Genomic DNA, 16,058 nt, shown 5'->3' on the forward strand with positions numbered 1-16,058 from the left:
CAGCCCAGAGGAAGGCATCCCCGGGGCTGGAGGAAGTTCTGTGGTCCGCTCTGAGTTGCTCTTCCCTCCTCCTGGTCTGGCCTCAAGGAGATCTTCTCGCCAGAGAAACGGGAGGAGTTCCTTGTTGAGATTCTCAGGTGGGCAGGTTGCAGCTGAGATTCCTCATGATTCTCTGCAAGATGGAAAGGAGCTGGGCTGGGTCTTGAGATTATGTCTGTTTTGCTTTTCTACTGTTGAATCACACCACAGTGAAGGGTGGATTGGAATGTTTGCGAAACATGAAATAACCGTTTTGTAACTTACGCTGTATAGTTTCCTTTGACTCTGTTGACAGAATGTGTAACCCTGGCACACATTTGAAAAATCTCTGTTAATTGCCTCTCTGCTTTCTTAGCAAATATTTCAAAGCTAAAGCTCAATGTTGAAATAAAGAAGTAGAGAATTACTGACATGCACGTGAAGATCTGCCTGGCTCCTAATTCAGACGTGGTTTCCAGTGACTCCTGAGGCACCCAAGGCCATGGGCCGTGGCCGTCTGTTGCCATCGTAAACTTGGGAGCAGTTGTAGCTGGAGAGTTCCAGTGTCTCAGGGTTTGCCACTTTTTCCCTCCGTACAGATTTGAGCTGATGCCCTTTCACCTTAAGAACAGGGAGTTCAAATTCTTGACATTCTTGGGGGTGGGAGAAGGGCAGGCGGGAGTTGGGGGCACACACAGAAAATTCCCAAACTCAACAATCAAGTTACATTTTGTCTTAGGTGCTGTAGCCGTAAAGGCACCTTGGATCCTATTCCTTCTTCAGAGAAACGTCATTATATAATTCAATACCTGGATTTAACATTCTAAGATATTTCTGGAAGATGATGCAGAAGATTTAAAAAAAACTATGTTCTCCAGTTTCTTGATCAGAACATTATATGTTTTCATAGTTTTGAATTATCTTGTTCTTTCTTTTCTTCACTTAAAAAAGTTGCACTAGAACAGTGACCCTGAGATGGGGTTTCCTCTAGAAAAACAGAACAAGATTGCAGATCTGAAACACTGCTCTAGTATTCTTGAGTAAACTGTGCCCCTAATTAATTTTCCATCTCTTTCTCCCTCTCTTTTGAAATAGTTGCGCTTAGCTCATCCATGGGAATATATGGGCACGTTTGGATTATTTCTTGAAAACATTTTCATAGCCAACACAGTACAAAAAAGACAAACTGCGTAGTTGTTGAAAGATTTTGCTATGTGTGAACTCTTCAAACACTGAACTTTCATGATGTAAACATTTTGAATGGAAGTACTTCTTTCACTGATTCAGCAGATGCCTATTGAAGATCTAGGATGAAGTCCATTTAAGAGCTATTTAAAAAAAAAAAAGCAGTGTAGGAAATAGAGAAACCAAGGCTCCAATGTCTCAGTCTTATGACATTTACAGGTTACTCCCTTTTGAAACGAACGACGTGAGCTGTGGTGAGCTTCCTGGTTGGGCCTCGATGTTGGTCGCTAGGCACAGTCTGCCTGCTGAGAGCAGTATCTGTTTTCTAAACCTTTGAAATTGGAATTATTTTTAGTTTAAAAATATTTTTAAAGCTAACTCCTCATCCGGGGACATCATTTTAGGATTTCTGAAGGCTAGAAACAGTTTGAAAGCAGCCAGTTCTCCCCAGGTAGAAATGGACATCAGACCCAAATTCAGGAAAACACCTGTTCCTTAAACTGAAACTCAGAAACACCAGTGCCATTCATCCCCAGCTGTGATGTCTTCCTCACAGTGGTGAAGCTGCCCCGTTTACCTTCCAAAGGTTTAGAAGCATCAAGACTACACACTCTCTTGCAATCCATCCTCCGTCCTCAGCCCCGAATCCATCCGAAATCCTTGAACCATTTTTGTGATCCTTCCCAGACAAGCACACATTACTAATACCCCTTCCATTTCCAAGCTGAGCAGAGATTAAAGTCTTTTTTTTTTTAATTAAAAATTTTAAAATCACAGAAAGGTGCAAAGAAAACGTCTGCGCAAGAACATTTTTGTATTAGAGTTTTATCTGGAAAGTAGAAATGTTAACCAGGATCCAGAATAGCTGAGTAATAATACACCAACCCCTTCCTGCACTTTCAGATGAAATGAGCTTCTGAAAAACATTTTCATTTTCGCTTATTCCAGCTTACTCAACCGGTGTGAACACACCCTCAGATTGGGACTCGTCTGCTCTTCTTTGCAAAAACCCAGTAAAAGGAAAACCTCAGAATTCAGAGAAATTGATCGTTTGAGACGTGTGACCACCACAGTCTTAGGAGTCTGGGAACTTGGGTTTCATTCCTGGCTGTGCCACTAACGATCAGGGTGACCTGAGGCTATTTGTTTGATTTCTTTGAAGCTGGACTGTTTCTCTGCATCATTAGAAGAGATGCTAAGACTCATATGAGAAGAAAAATGCTACAATTCCATTGGATTTTTAAAATATTTTGGAGAACATCCTTTACTAGGAAAGACATCCTGACACACCCCCTCCCCCCGCCCCCCCCCAGTTAAAATCTTGAGCAGACTATCCTAAGAGCCTGCAGCAGCACCGGTTCGTAAAAGTCCAGTTGGGCTGGGAGTCATTCCATTCCCATCTGTCCTTACTACTATCTTGTGAAACACAAATTAACTTGTATTTTGTGACTGTCACCCTGGGACAGGAGTTAGCATCCCAGCCTGCAGACTCCGGGCTCTTTCTGAAATGTGTCCTGGCCCCTCTTGAGTGGAATACACAGGACTTGCTTGTCCAGCTGATGTTGGCAGCATGGTTCAGATTTCAGCCAATCCATTGTGTAAAGAAATTCTGCCTGAATAGCTTACAGCCTATTTTAGGGAGATAGCCAGCGCCTAGCCTTTCTTCTTCCTTGTGCTCTCTCTCCATCTCTCTCTCTCTTTCTCTTTGGAGAAGAGGATCAGCAGAGGAGATAGGTCAATATTCCCCTAAAGCTGCTCTTTTGGGGGTGCTCCATCCAGCTTCTGCTTTCTCTGAGCGGTTCCTCTCTCACCCTTGGCCTTCTTTGCAGGGGATCCTGGTACATTAGCCACATTGTTTGGGGTGTGTTTTGACAATCCCCTGTCATGTCTGTGCGCACAGTTTGGCGTGGGGATTTGGAGAGCAGCCCCCTCCCCCCTGGCCTCCCCCAACCCAACCCACCCCACCCGCTCGGTCTCAGGCTAAACAAAAGGCATGCAGTAGGAAGCACTGGGCTGTGCTGCTGGGGCCCAACAACATCCCAGAGGCCTGCACCCACCTGGAGGGAGCCTCAGGTTCTGAACGCAGCGGCTCTGTGCCCAGTCTTGTGCAGTTTAGGGATGTGGCGTGGAGACACACAGGGCCGCTGGCTCCTGGCCCCGGCTCCTAATGCGGCGTTGTCCCTAAGGGGCCCCCACTGCAGAAAGATGGTGTCAACTCCATGCCAAACCACCAGGGTGTTGTTCAGTTGCTCAGTCGTGTCTGACTCTTTGTGACCCCATGGAGCGCAGACTGCCAGGCTCCTCTGTCCATAAGATTCTCCAGGCCAGAATACTGGAATGGGTTGCCATTTCCTTCTCCTGGCAGTCTTCCCGACCCAGGGATTGAAACTGCGTCTTCTGCACTGACAGGTGGGTTCTTTCCCACTGAGTCAACAGGGAAGCCTAAACTACCACCCCCTTTATGGAAGCTCTTTTTTTTCCTAACTACAGAATTTACCAAACTTGTAAAACACCCCTCAAATTTTTTGAATTAATTTTTTAAATTTTTTCCCCCATTTTTTTTTTTTTTTTAAATCAGAAGACACAGGATTTGGGATGCTGCTGAATGGGCCATGTGTGGTCTGGTCTTTTTAAGTTTTTTTTTTTTTTTTGACATAGACCAATTTGAGATAGCATATTGAAAAGCAGAGACATTACTTTGCCAACAAAGATCAGTCTAGTCAAGGCTATGGTTTTTCCTGTGGTCATGTATGGATGTGAGAGTTGGACTGTGAAGAAAGCTGAGTGCCGAAGAATTGATGCTTTTGAACTGTGGTGTTGGAGAAGACTCTTGAGAGTCCCTTGGACTGCAAGGAGATCCAACCAGTCCATTCTGAAGGAGATCAGCCCTGGGTGTTCTTTGGAAGGAATGATGCTAAAGCTGAAACTCCAGTACTTTGGCCACCTCATGCGAAGAGTTGACTCATTGGAAAAGACTCTGATGCTGGGAGGGATTGGGAGCAGGAGGAGAAGGGGACGACAGAGAATGAGATGGCTGGATGGCATCACCGACTTGATGGACGTGAGTCTGAGTGAACTCTGGGAATTGGTGATGGACAGGGAGGCCTGGCGTGCTGTGATTCATGGACACGATTGAGCAACTGAAATGAACTGAACTGAACTGAACTGAATTTTAAAGTCTTTTTTGAATTTGTTACAATATTGCTTGTGTTTTATGTTTTGGTTTTTTGGCCTTGAGGCATGTAGGATCTTAGCTCCCAGACCAGGAATAGAACATGAGCCTCCTGAACTGGAAGGCGAAGTCTTAACCCCTGGATAGTCTGGGAAGTCTGTGATCTGGTCTTTAGAATAGTTGGTCAGGAACTAATGTTGGAATCCAATGGACTGGGAGATGGGGCTGAATGGGGAGGGGGCTTGGGTAGAACCTGTGCTTTCTGAGGGTCATTACAACTCCATTTCATAAATTGGGAGGGATTGTTGGGTACAACCCACCTGGTTAATGCAGCCACTCCCTCCTCCCTGGAGGGCCCAGAGTGGACCTGTCTTCTATGAATTTGAGAGCTGAGTGCACGCAGCCCTCTGCCCTTCTCTTGGAACATTTCAGGGCTTCCTGGTGGCCTCAAGCTCAGCCTCCTCCAGAGAATTCCTTATATCCCAGTTGTCAACCCATGATGTTCACGCTTCTAAAGACCCCAGGATCCCTGACAGTGGCCTGGAAACATGAGGGCCTTCTAGAAGGACAGAGGGCAGGTCACTGGTCCCATCTGGCCCTCGTGGCTCACGTAGACTGGATGATAAGAGGACTGAGAGTGAGAGTGTGGCCTGGAGGCTGCTGTACTGTACATGTGGGCTCTCCACCAATGCTTAGGACCCGCCAAACTGCAGAGGGAAGATAGCCCAACTGTGAGTGAAGTCAACCCTCCTCTTAAGAGCTTTGCAGGTTCTTTGGGGAGCTGAGATGTGCCTGAGAACCATTACACTGGTTCACTGGCGGAGTAGATTCAAAGGCTGAATCCTCTGCCTGTAACCAGGAGAAGAGAGGACTTCCCGTCTTAATTGGATCAGGGAGCCTGCAGCTGCCTCTCAGGCTCCTGCCCTGTGATGGGTGGTGGCCTGAAGGCTTGGAACTCAGAGCTTAATTCCCTGCATCCCTGATTCCATCTGAGGACTGATTATCCTGATTATTCTGATTATGAATCCAGACTGATTATCCAGTCTGGGGATCAATCAGGCCCTTTCTGCAACATTTCTTTAGAGACTGAAGAGCCAGCTTGTTTCTCAGCCCACCCACTGGGAAATGGGGAAGAGAAATGAAAACACCCCTGCCAGCTTACCTGACTCGTCACCAGCAGCTCTGATGAAGGTACCAGTTTTCAGACTCTAAGGTGAGGGCTGGGGATTAGGTATCTGCTTTGTATTACCACAGATAGAAGAGCTGGCAGGATGTTCACCCTCAGAGCCAGCTGGCTGGACTGAGGTGAAAGGAGAGGAGGAAAGAAAGAGGCATGTATCAATCCACTTTTTCCATCTCTGAGGCCTTCGGAGGTACACGGTTGGCCCTGTTTCCTCGCCGTCATGACCTGGGAAACTGAAGATGGAGGGACATATCTGAGTTACCCAAAGACGCAGAGAAGCCTGTCCCCGAGGGGAGTCCTGGGGTGTGGGGCTGCTGGTGTGTCTGTTGTCAGCCTTGACAGTAAATGACAGAAAAGCCTACACTCTTAAGTCTTAACACGTCAGGGAAATGCTGCTTTGATTTGTTTACTGCTGAGAAAACAATGTTTGATATCAAGACAAAAATACCCCTGTTTAAAGATGTCACTTTGATTTCACATCCTTTAAAAAAAAAAAAAATCTACTTATTTATTTGGCTGCTCTGGATCTTAGTTGCAGCCCTGGGAATCTTTGCTATGACAGGTAGGGTCTCTTAGTTGGTCCCAGTGGGATCAAGTTCTCTGATCAGGGATCAAACCCAGGCCCCCTGCACTGGGAGCGTGGAGTCTTATCCACAGGACCACCAAGGAAGCCCCTTGATGTCACATCTTAAACAAAAAGTCCCATTCCTGTCCAGGAACGTCTTAGTCTCATGCTCTGCTCCCATCAGCCACTGAATTTAACATCGGTAATATGTGACAAGAGGGAGTCCCGGTTCGATCTTTGGAATCTCCATGGAGTCTCATAGGAGACAGACAGCTGGAGTTCAGTGAGAAAAGATGCTCACTGTGGGCCCAAGTTTGCAAATCAATACAATGTGTTGGCTTGCTCAGAACTTCCCCATTTTGTTAAGGATTACGTTTCTACATGGTTTGCAGACTAGATGTTAATCAGTGGCTGTTGGCCAGAGAGGGCCAACCCTACCAGCAAATAAATGCATTTAAGATGTTGAGAGTGACCGTTGAGGAATATGTGCATGGAGACCCGGAGAATATGAAACCAGTTAAGAACTCAAAGGTCATTTTGTTCAGGGCAAAATTCTTGTGCATGGTGCTGACAGTTTGCCCTCTGGGTGTTTTCAGAGCTTAAAGGATCAAACTCGTCCACATGAAATATGGAATGTCTAATACAGAAGCCTCGTGCACGCCTTCAGCCCAACCTTTTGGCCCTGTAATTAACATGGCTTCAGCTTCCTGGTGGGTACCAGCCTGCCTACAGCTCTGTGTAGGTATGGCCTTGCGGAACTCACGAGCTGGTGCCTCCAGGGGAGGTTTAAAGAAGGCTCAGTTCCTACAGCAACATTTGGGCTACAGGCAGGGGAGGGCCCCTTTGTCCACGTCTGAGATCAGTTCCCAGAGACCAGGAGTCCCACCCAGGAGGGTCTGAGGACGGCACTGTCAGATGGACTTGCATGCTAAGAGAGAGATCTCCTTAAAACTTAAACCAAGCACAAGATCCCCATAGGAATTCCAGGTTCCAGGGATCACAGAATATTTGGGGGCAAAGGGGCTTTTTGATGCCTTTCACCACCTCAGGGCTATCTGTTGAATAATCCTATCAGCTAATGCATAAAGTTGCCACCTCATCTGGAAAGGTAGCAATCATTTTAGCGCATAAGGAAATCGCCATCAATAAACCAATGATATATTCTTCCACGCTTAGGGGCTGCCCTAAGTGTTGAGCACTTACTACGTGCTTGATATATGTGTGTGTGGGTGTTAAGTCGCTTCAGTCCCGTGCAACTCTTTGTGACCCTGTGGACTATAGCCCGCCAGGCTCCTCTGTCCTTGAGATTCTCCAGGCAAGAAAACTGGAGTGGGTTGTTGTGCCCTCCTCCAGGGGATCTTCCACCCTCAGGGATCGAACCTGCACGGGCCAGCGTGATCTTTACCACCAGTGTCACCTGGGAAGACTGCTTGACATATGCCTCTCACTTAATTATCCCAGTGACCCCAGGCTGTAGGCTTACTCTTTATCATCCCCAGTTTACAGAGGAGGACAGAGCTCAGAGATGCTAAATAGGTCAGGAACACTCAGCTTGCCAGACTCTAGAGCTATTGCCGCTCTAGAGTCCCTGCTTCTCTGAGAGCCTCTCCTCCTCAACCGAAACCAGGAGCTGAGGAAAGGATGCTGTGCGCCCATGTCCTCAGGCTTCGGGACTGTGGGGGAAGCATTTTCCATTGGTTTGTTTCTCTGGTGGCTCAGCCGGTAAAGAATCTGCCTGCAAAACAGGAGACTCGACCCCTGGGCCAGGAAGATTCCCCTGGAGAAGGGAATGGCAACCCACTTGAGTATTCTTGCCTGGAAAATCATATGGACAGATGAGCCTGGTGGGCTACAGTCCATGGATGGGGTCACAAAGAGGTGGACATGACTGAGTGACTTTCACTTCATTTCCCATTGGTTCTTTAGGCTGAGTGATTCATCTTACAGTTTTCCCTTAAAAGGCAGCCTAAAACCATTTACCCTCTCTGCCTAGAGGTTAAGTTACTTGCCCAACATCTCACAGTGGACAAAGGTCAAAATCCAGGTGAAGACTCACAGGCATGCACAGGGCCGGTGTCCCTCGGGGAATGTTCTGAGCAGAGGTAGATTCTGTTTAAATCCGGTTGCTTGTGGTCACTGGGGGCTTTGGCAGGAGCCCAGCATAATCTCAGCATGGAAGGTCTGGTTTTGAAATCGGTTTCAGAAGAGGAAAACTCAAATGGGAAAAGATACGTGCACCCCAGTGTTTGTAGCAGCACTATTACCAATAGTCAAGATATGGAAACAACCCAAGTGTCCATTGACAGATGAATGGATGAAGAAGGTGAGGGACATATAAATATACAACAGAAAACTGCTCAGCCGTAAAAAATGAAATAGGGCCATTTGGAGCAACGGGGATGGACCTAGAGATGATCACACCAAGTTAAGTCAGACAAAGACAAATATTATACGGTGTCACTTATGTGTGGAATCTAAAACAGTGAGCTTATTTACAAAATAGAAATGGACTTACATAGAAAACAAACTTATGATTACCAAAGGGGCAACAGGAGATGGGGGATAAGTTAGTAGTGTGGGATTAACAGATGAATATTACTATATATAAAACAGATAAGCAAAAAGACTTTCACTGTGTAGTGCAGGGAACTATGGGGCCCCCAGTGGCTCAGAGGTAAAGAACCTGTCTGCAATGCAGGAGACCTGGGTTCGATCCTGGGTGGGGAAGATCCCCTGGAGGAGGGCTTGGCATCCGTTCCAGTATTCTTGCCTGGAGAATCCCATAGACAGAGGAGCCTGGCAGGCTGCAGTCCCTGGGGTCACAAAGAGTCCGACAGGACTGAAGCAACTGAGCATGTATGCACACATGCGCAGGGACCTATATTCAATACCTTGTCCTAACATAAAATGGAAAAGAATCTGAAAAAGAACATGCCTATATCTATATCTGAATCACATTGCTATACACCTGAAACTAACGCAATATTGTCAATCAACTTGACTTCTATTTTAAAAAAGTCCCCTTCCATGACCGGAAAAGGATGTGATTTCCCACTGGACGACCTGCAAAGCATGGCCACTGCCTTCAAAATTGCTAGCTTGCCCACAGACTGAATAGCGGGGTTTCAGTCCTCCTTGGAGACCTGCCGCTCTTAATTATGTCTTGGAGGTAAAATGTAACCCAACTAATCACAAAACACTCAGTCCAATAAAAGGATCCACTTTTTATAATGGAGAAATTAACCGGTGTTGAGCAGTAGGGCTTAAGGAAACTGCCATAAAATATAATTATGATAGTAATAATATGAAGAGTGGTACACAGAACATAACCTCCTGCCTTTCATCCCAGATCTGAGGGTGACTGGCTAATGTTAATTAATATGACTTGCCCAGTCAGAACCATGTGTGGGTCTAAAAAATAAAGCAGGACTTCTTGTTTGTTTCTTTGCTTTTATAAGTGGCACACTTTGGCTTGGCCAAAATGGAGATGGAAATGCAACATAGGAACCCTTGTCTGAGGACCTGAGCACCTTTTAAAGTCTTGTATTGAAGCTTCTAGGACTGGGATTCCATACTCCCTGAAATTGTCAGGACTTTTGTCACTGTATTTCTGTGACATTTGGGTCCTAAGGGAGATTGGAAGAGGATGGGTTTAACATGGTTCCAGCTCCCTTTGGGGTTTTAACAGAATTATTTGAGTGATACCTATCGGAGAATGGCAGAACAAATAGAAACATCTATGACAGACCCAAACTAGATAAAAGCCCAAATGACTGGCCTTTCAAGAGGTGTCTACGCGCCTTTTCCAAAAGCAGTGATCGAACAATGAAAGAACCTGCTGTCCCAAGGCAATGATAGGCATATAGAGGCTGCCAGTGGCCAGGAACTGGCCAAAAAAGTCGAATTTCTAAATGCCTGTCTGACACATCCTTTGACATTTTTTATTTATTTCTTGTTTTAAAAAAATTTTTTAAAGCATTTTATTGGAGTTTGGCTTGTCTGAAACACCTTGAAAAAATCCCTAGAATTTTAAGGATTGGTGGAGCCATCGTAAGCACAATTCAGGTTTTCGTTTGTACATTTCTCTGTCAGTGTTATAAAAAGGTGAGAACTACCATCGTCAGGATGAAAAGAAATGAATTATCTGCCCAGGGACTGGTTTGGATCCTTCAACTTCTTTTTATACCTCTTGGAACCATTTGGTTTATGACTGAAAGGGATGAAAAATGTCCAGAATTTTTGTTAGCGTCTCAGCCTTGGTTGTAACTTTCACGTGTTACGTGAGCCCAGACAAGGGGCTTGGTTTCCTTGTGCTAGTTTCTTCATTTCAAGACCATGGAATATCATGGTAATTACAGCTTATGAGTCCTTAGGTGAAGGGTGCATCGGTGGGAAAGCACTGGCAGTTCTGTCTTGGCCTATTTTGATTTTCCCAAGGTTGTTAGTTTGGCCAAGGATGAGGTCAAGTATTGTTGAACAATACTGAAAAGTGCTAGAGTGCTGTGTGACGCTATGCTTTAACCCAACGTATAAAATACTCTTGGCATCAGGAGTATGATACTGGCAGTGTGGATACTGGCCTGGACGTCAGCCCTGAACGTATCCAGGAGGAGCCTCAGAAAAATAAGTGAATTAAAGTCAACATGATCAAGACATTGGCCTCCAATTATAGGATCAGGTTCAAGTCATACAAAAGTAGATAGTCACAAAATTAAGTGTTTGTGCTTGTGCCTCAGAGTGTGTGTGCCGACAAGTTTGTCCATGGGTGGGCAGGTGTTTGCATGTTTGTGTGCTTATCTTGACAGTCCCGAATATATAAACATAAATTTATGGGATCCTCCAGGCAAGAAGACTGGAGTGGGTAGCCATTTCCTTCTCTAAGGGATCTTCCCGATCCAGGGATTGAACTCGGGTCTCCTGAATGCAGGTGGATTCTTTACCATCTGAGGCATCAGGGAAGCCCCAAAATATAAGTTAGTTTAGGTTTATTCATGATCTTGAACTGGCCATGTCTTTTTCCTCTTGCATCAGAGAAGCTATCAGGAGCCCAATATTTAGCTAAGAAAGAGAATGAATTTCAGGGTTGCCTTCTCCTTAGGTAGGGCTAAGTTTTCTGGAGCAAAAAGCTGGCTCTGATTCCTTGATGTCTGGATGGGGGCTGATATGTCAAGAGCTCTAAGAGCCGATTCTTTCTTGGGGAGACAGGCTTTGTTCTGGGTGTAGCTGCTGGCCTTGGGCTCCCGTGATGCTTCCTGTGGCCTCTGATGTGGCCTCTCATGGAGTCCTTTAAGGGTTAACCAATGATCTGACCTCTTATCTAAACAGCTAAGAACTGTGGTCAACCATCACATAGACCCAGGTCTCTGACTCCCAAATCTGAAAGAATCTCCGGGCCCTAGAGTGGATAAGGAGTCACATTCTTTCTCCTTTGCACAATGGGAAGATGTGTTTCCATTTGAGCAAGGCAAACTTGTCTGATGACACATCACAGCTGGGCATGCATAATAATTCAACTACATCCTAAAGGAAAAAAAAAATTCAAAAAGTACTTCAAGGCATGAAGTACTCACTGTCATAGATATTGGACTATGCCTTTAGTGGTGATCTGATGGTTTGTAAGATGCATAAAACTTCAAAACTGAAAATGAAAGGATTCAGACGCATTAAGACAAACAGGTTTGACTGCTTTTCCTGCCCCTGGTATCGGATTGACTTGTGGCTGGAGCTGATTAATAGCAGTGGCAAGTTCCATATGAGTGGCTCTTCATAAAGAGAATTAGTGGCTGCACAGACTCAGATATTCTGGAAAATAGGCACCGAGGCTGTCTCGGGTCACTCCCAGAGCTTAGGTAGAGCTCACAGGAGCAGAATTGCTGACTCATACATTTTTTGGATCATAGAAAATTTCTTTTCTCATTTGTAAAAGGGGGATTTCTATGACGATTAGATGAGATAACACAGGCAGAACATTTAGCTTGAAAAAGTGAAAGTGAAAGAGCCACTCAGTCATGTCCAACGCTTTGCGACCCCATGGACTGTCGCCTGGGGATTTCTATAAAGATTAGATGAGATAACACAGGCAGAACATTCCGCTCAGTGCATGGCTCTTCAACAGATGGTGACTGTTCTTAGTGTCTTTAGAAAGGCTCAACCATCCATATGTTTAATACGTTGCAAAATGATGTGAGAGAGAACACGTGTTGCTGAGGATGTGGAGAAAATAGAAACTTCATACATCAAAAAACTAAAAATAGAATGACCGTCTGAGTCACTTCTGGAGATTTATCCAAAAGAAAGAAAATCAAGATCTTGGAGAGATATTGCCTCTCCTGTATTCAGAGCATCACTATTCACAGTAGCTGAGATAAGGGAACAACCTACATGACTATCAACAGATGAATGGATAAAGAAGATGTGCTCCACGCTTATAGTAGAATACTATTCAGCCCTGAAAAAGAAGAAAATTCTGCAATCTGTGAGAACAGGGATGAATCTGGGGGATGTTACACTAAGTGAGCTAGACCATCATAGAAGGACAAATACTGCATGGTTCTGCTTATATATAAAGAATCTAGTCAAATTCACAGAATTGAAAAGTAGAATCATGGTTGCCATGGGCAGGGGAGGGGAGTTGGGGAGTTACTCACCTATGGGAATAAAGTTTCAGTTATTTGAGATGAATAAGCTCTAGAGATTGCACCAAGATTGTACAACGTGTACTAGAGTCCATAATCATACTCTCTAAGGTTAAAAATGTGTAAGAGGGTAGATGTCATGTTAAGTGTTCTTAGGACAACAAGATAAAAAAATCAGTGAGGATAGCTGCTGCTGCTGCTGCTGCTGCTGCTGCTAAGTCACTTCAGTCGTGTCCAACTCTGTGCGATCCCATAGATGGCAGCCCACCAGGCTCCCCTGTCCCTGGGATTCTCCAGGCAAGAACACTGGAGTGGGTTGTCATTTCCTTCTCCAATGCATGAAAGTGCAAAGTGAAAGTGAAGTCATTCAGTCGTGTCCGACTCTCAGCGACCCCATGGACTGCAGCCCTGGGATTCTCCAGGCAAGAGGACTGGAGTGGGGTGCCATTGCCTTCTGCAAGTGAAGACAGAGAAGTCAGTTAAAAAAAGAAAAAGAAAATTATGCTGATGCTGCTATGTAGATGCCTGTCAAAACAAAGATGTTTATTACCGAGATGTTTGGGTCTAGAACTCTGTAGATTCAAGGAATGATCAGAACATTTTTTCCAGCTGTAGAACTGAAAGATGCTTCCTGAGAGATGGCACCAGGCAAGACTCAATGCTCAAGACCTAAGATGTGGTCTTGAACCTTCAGGGGGCTTAGAATCTAGGCGGGAAGATGAATCATGCCATGAATAACCATGCTTTTCTTTTTTAACTCTGATAAGGAAGGTGCAAGGGAACCAAGGAAGATGACAAGGAGTGGACCAAGGAAGCTTGCGGAGAGTAAGTGTCGTTTGTACTGAGTTTGCGGGAGAGTAGGATTTTCCTGGGCAGAGTGAGGTGAAGGGCAGAGCACAGTGTGCAGAGGAAAGCTATGGCGGAGGCAGGTAAGGAGGAGGGTCTTACCTGGAGTCGCCCCGGTTTCTAAGTCTGTGGAGGACATGTGGAAGCTAAGAAGAGATGTCAGGGCCAGATTATGAATGGCAGGTCAGAGAGCAGCGGCTTTCTTTACTCCTCAACATGGAGAGATGAAGGGTCTTTGGACAGAGGTGTGGTCTGATCACAACTGTATGTTTGATGACAGAAAGTGGATGGGTTGGTGGGAGAAAGATGGAAGAAGAGACACCAGCTGAGGGGCCTGCTGCTGCTGCTAAGTCACTTCAGTTGTATCCGACTCTGCGCGACCTCACAGACGGCAGCCCACCAGGCTCCCCCGTCCCTGGGATTCTCCAGGCAAGAACACTGGAGTGGGTTGCCGTTTCCTTCTCCAATGCATGAAAGTAAAAAGTGAAAGTGAAGTTGCTCAGTCGTGTCCGAGAGGTACTCAAGTAGAAGGTAATAAGTGGCAGCTAACTCAGGACAATAGCTTGAGGAGATGGGGATGGACAGGAGAGATCTTCTGAAGGAAAAATCAGTCAAATCTGGAAACTGGTGAGATGAGATGGGTGAGGTAGTGAGTGTCCACACAGGTGTTTGTTCTCAGCTCTCCTCATCTGTGTGGGACACCTGGCTTCTTTACGCTCTGTTATAGGCGATGTGTAATCCATGCAGTCAGGCATGGAAGGGCAGCCTTCAGCAGCCATGGCCTACTGGCCATGTGTAGCCCCTGGTCCTTGTGTCCCAGAGTGACATTCAGAGCTGCAATTCTATAAGGACACAGAGCTGGGCTGGCGAGAACATGAGCCCAGATGATGGAAGCCTGTCGATAATCTTGCATCAGTCTGGCAGAGTTGAACACTTGAGGGAGGAAGACCCTCAGGTTCAGATTTAAAGCCATGTTCAGCATTGGGAGGTCTTTGGAGTTAATCTCAGGAAGTTCAGCTGAAGCTTTGAAGGACCCTGTAAGAGAGAGAAAAAAGGGAGTCGTGATGTAGATTGAGAGCATGGAGACTGGACTCTGAAGACCTGGATTCAATTCCACGAGGGTCTGCCAAACAACTCTGCAGCCTCAGGACCTCAGCCTCATCATGGGTAATATGGTCACATCTAGCTTGAAGCTTTACTGAGGAGATAGAAGAGATAGTCTGCAAAAGGATGGTCATAACACACACCTTACAAACATTATCATGTGATGTCATAGTTGTTTGTTTTGAACATTTGTCTCCCCTACTGGGTGATGACGTGCTTGAAGGCAGAAGCCTCATGTCCTCACAGGACACCTTATCAATAAATAGTTGTTGAATGAATGTGTCCCTGGACAGAAACAGTGAGCACTCGTGAAGGGCTCATGCACCGGGTTTGGTGCACATGCTATCCTATGAATCTTCACAGCAGCTTGACTGGGGACATACAACTATTATTTTACAGATGCTGCGGCCGAGGGAGGGTCCGTGACTGGCTGGTGGTATAGTGACCTCTTAGCCCCTGTTCTGAGCTGTCTCAGGAGAGACGCTCAGGGGCGGGATGAGGCTTCCACCGAGGGGGTGGATCCCAGGGCAGGATCAGCCACTGTGAACCCCAGATGGGAAGATGCCGCATGGGGAGCGTCCCTCTCATAGTCTTCAAACTGTATCTCCTGGAGAACCACAGAAAGAGAGGAGGCCCCTTGGCCTGCTGTGTATTAGGCCAAAAACCATTTATGAACAATAGGCCCTAGGAACCCCATTATGAGGGTGGCAGGCGACCCCCTTGGGGTGGGGGAACGGAGCACTGTAGTGGGGCCAGGTGAGCCCGGGGCCTTGGAAAGCTGCTGGCTGTTCCCTGCTCCCAGGCTGTGTGATGAATGGGGCAGTGGAAAATTCCTCTCTTGGTTCATTTTCCCCCCCCTGAACTGAGAACTCGATTTAGGAGCCGTCAGCGCCCCAGGGTGATCCTTTCCCATTTGTCAGGACTCCACCCTCACCGGGATGGGTGTCTGCAGATGGGCCAGGTGGGGTCTGGACCTGCCGGCGGCTCCCCAGGCTCAGACTCACTTGCCCTGGGGTGGGGGCGGGGGCGGGGTGGGGAAGGGGCCCAGGGAATGAGGCTGCGATCGACCAAGCCCCTCGGCCTTCGGCATCTTGCTCCATGGAATGCAGTCCTACGGGGCAGGAGCCAGAGCTGAGCACCACGGGTTCCTTGGTGTGGGATTACAGTGTCCTGCCTTTTGAGTTGCCCTCCTGTGCCCTGTTTCAGAAAGCAAGATGGTGTCTTCCTTTAAAGAACCCCAGAAATAGCGCCCCCAAATGAACAGCAGTTAACAGTCTGGTGTGGTGGTGAGTGCACCTACTTCTTCGTACTTAACTTGCCACGGTCCCTGCAGGGATTCCTGAGTTGCTG

Source organism: Capricornis sumatraensis, chromosome 15, assembly GCF_032405125.1.
Source record: "Capricornis sumatraensis isolate serow.1 chromosome 15, serow.2, whole genome shotgun sequence".
Taxonomy (NCBI): Eukaryota; Metazoa; Chordata; class Mammalia; order Artiodactyla; family Bovidae; genus Capricornis; species Capricornis sumatraensis.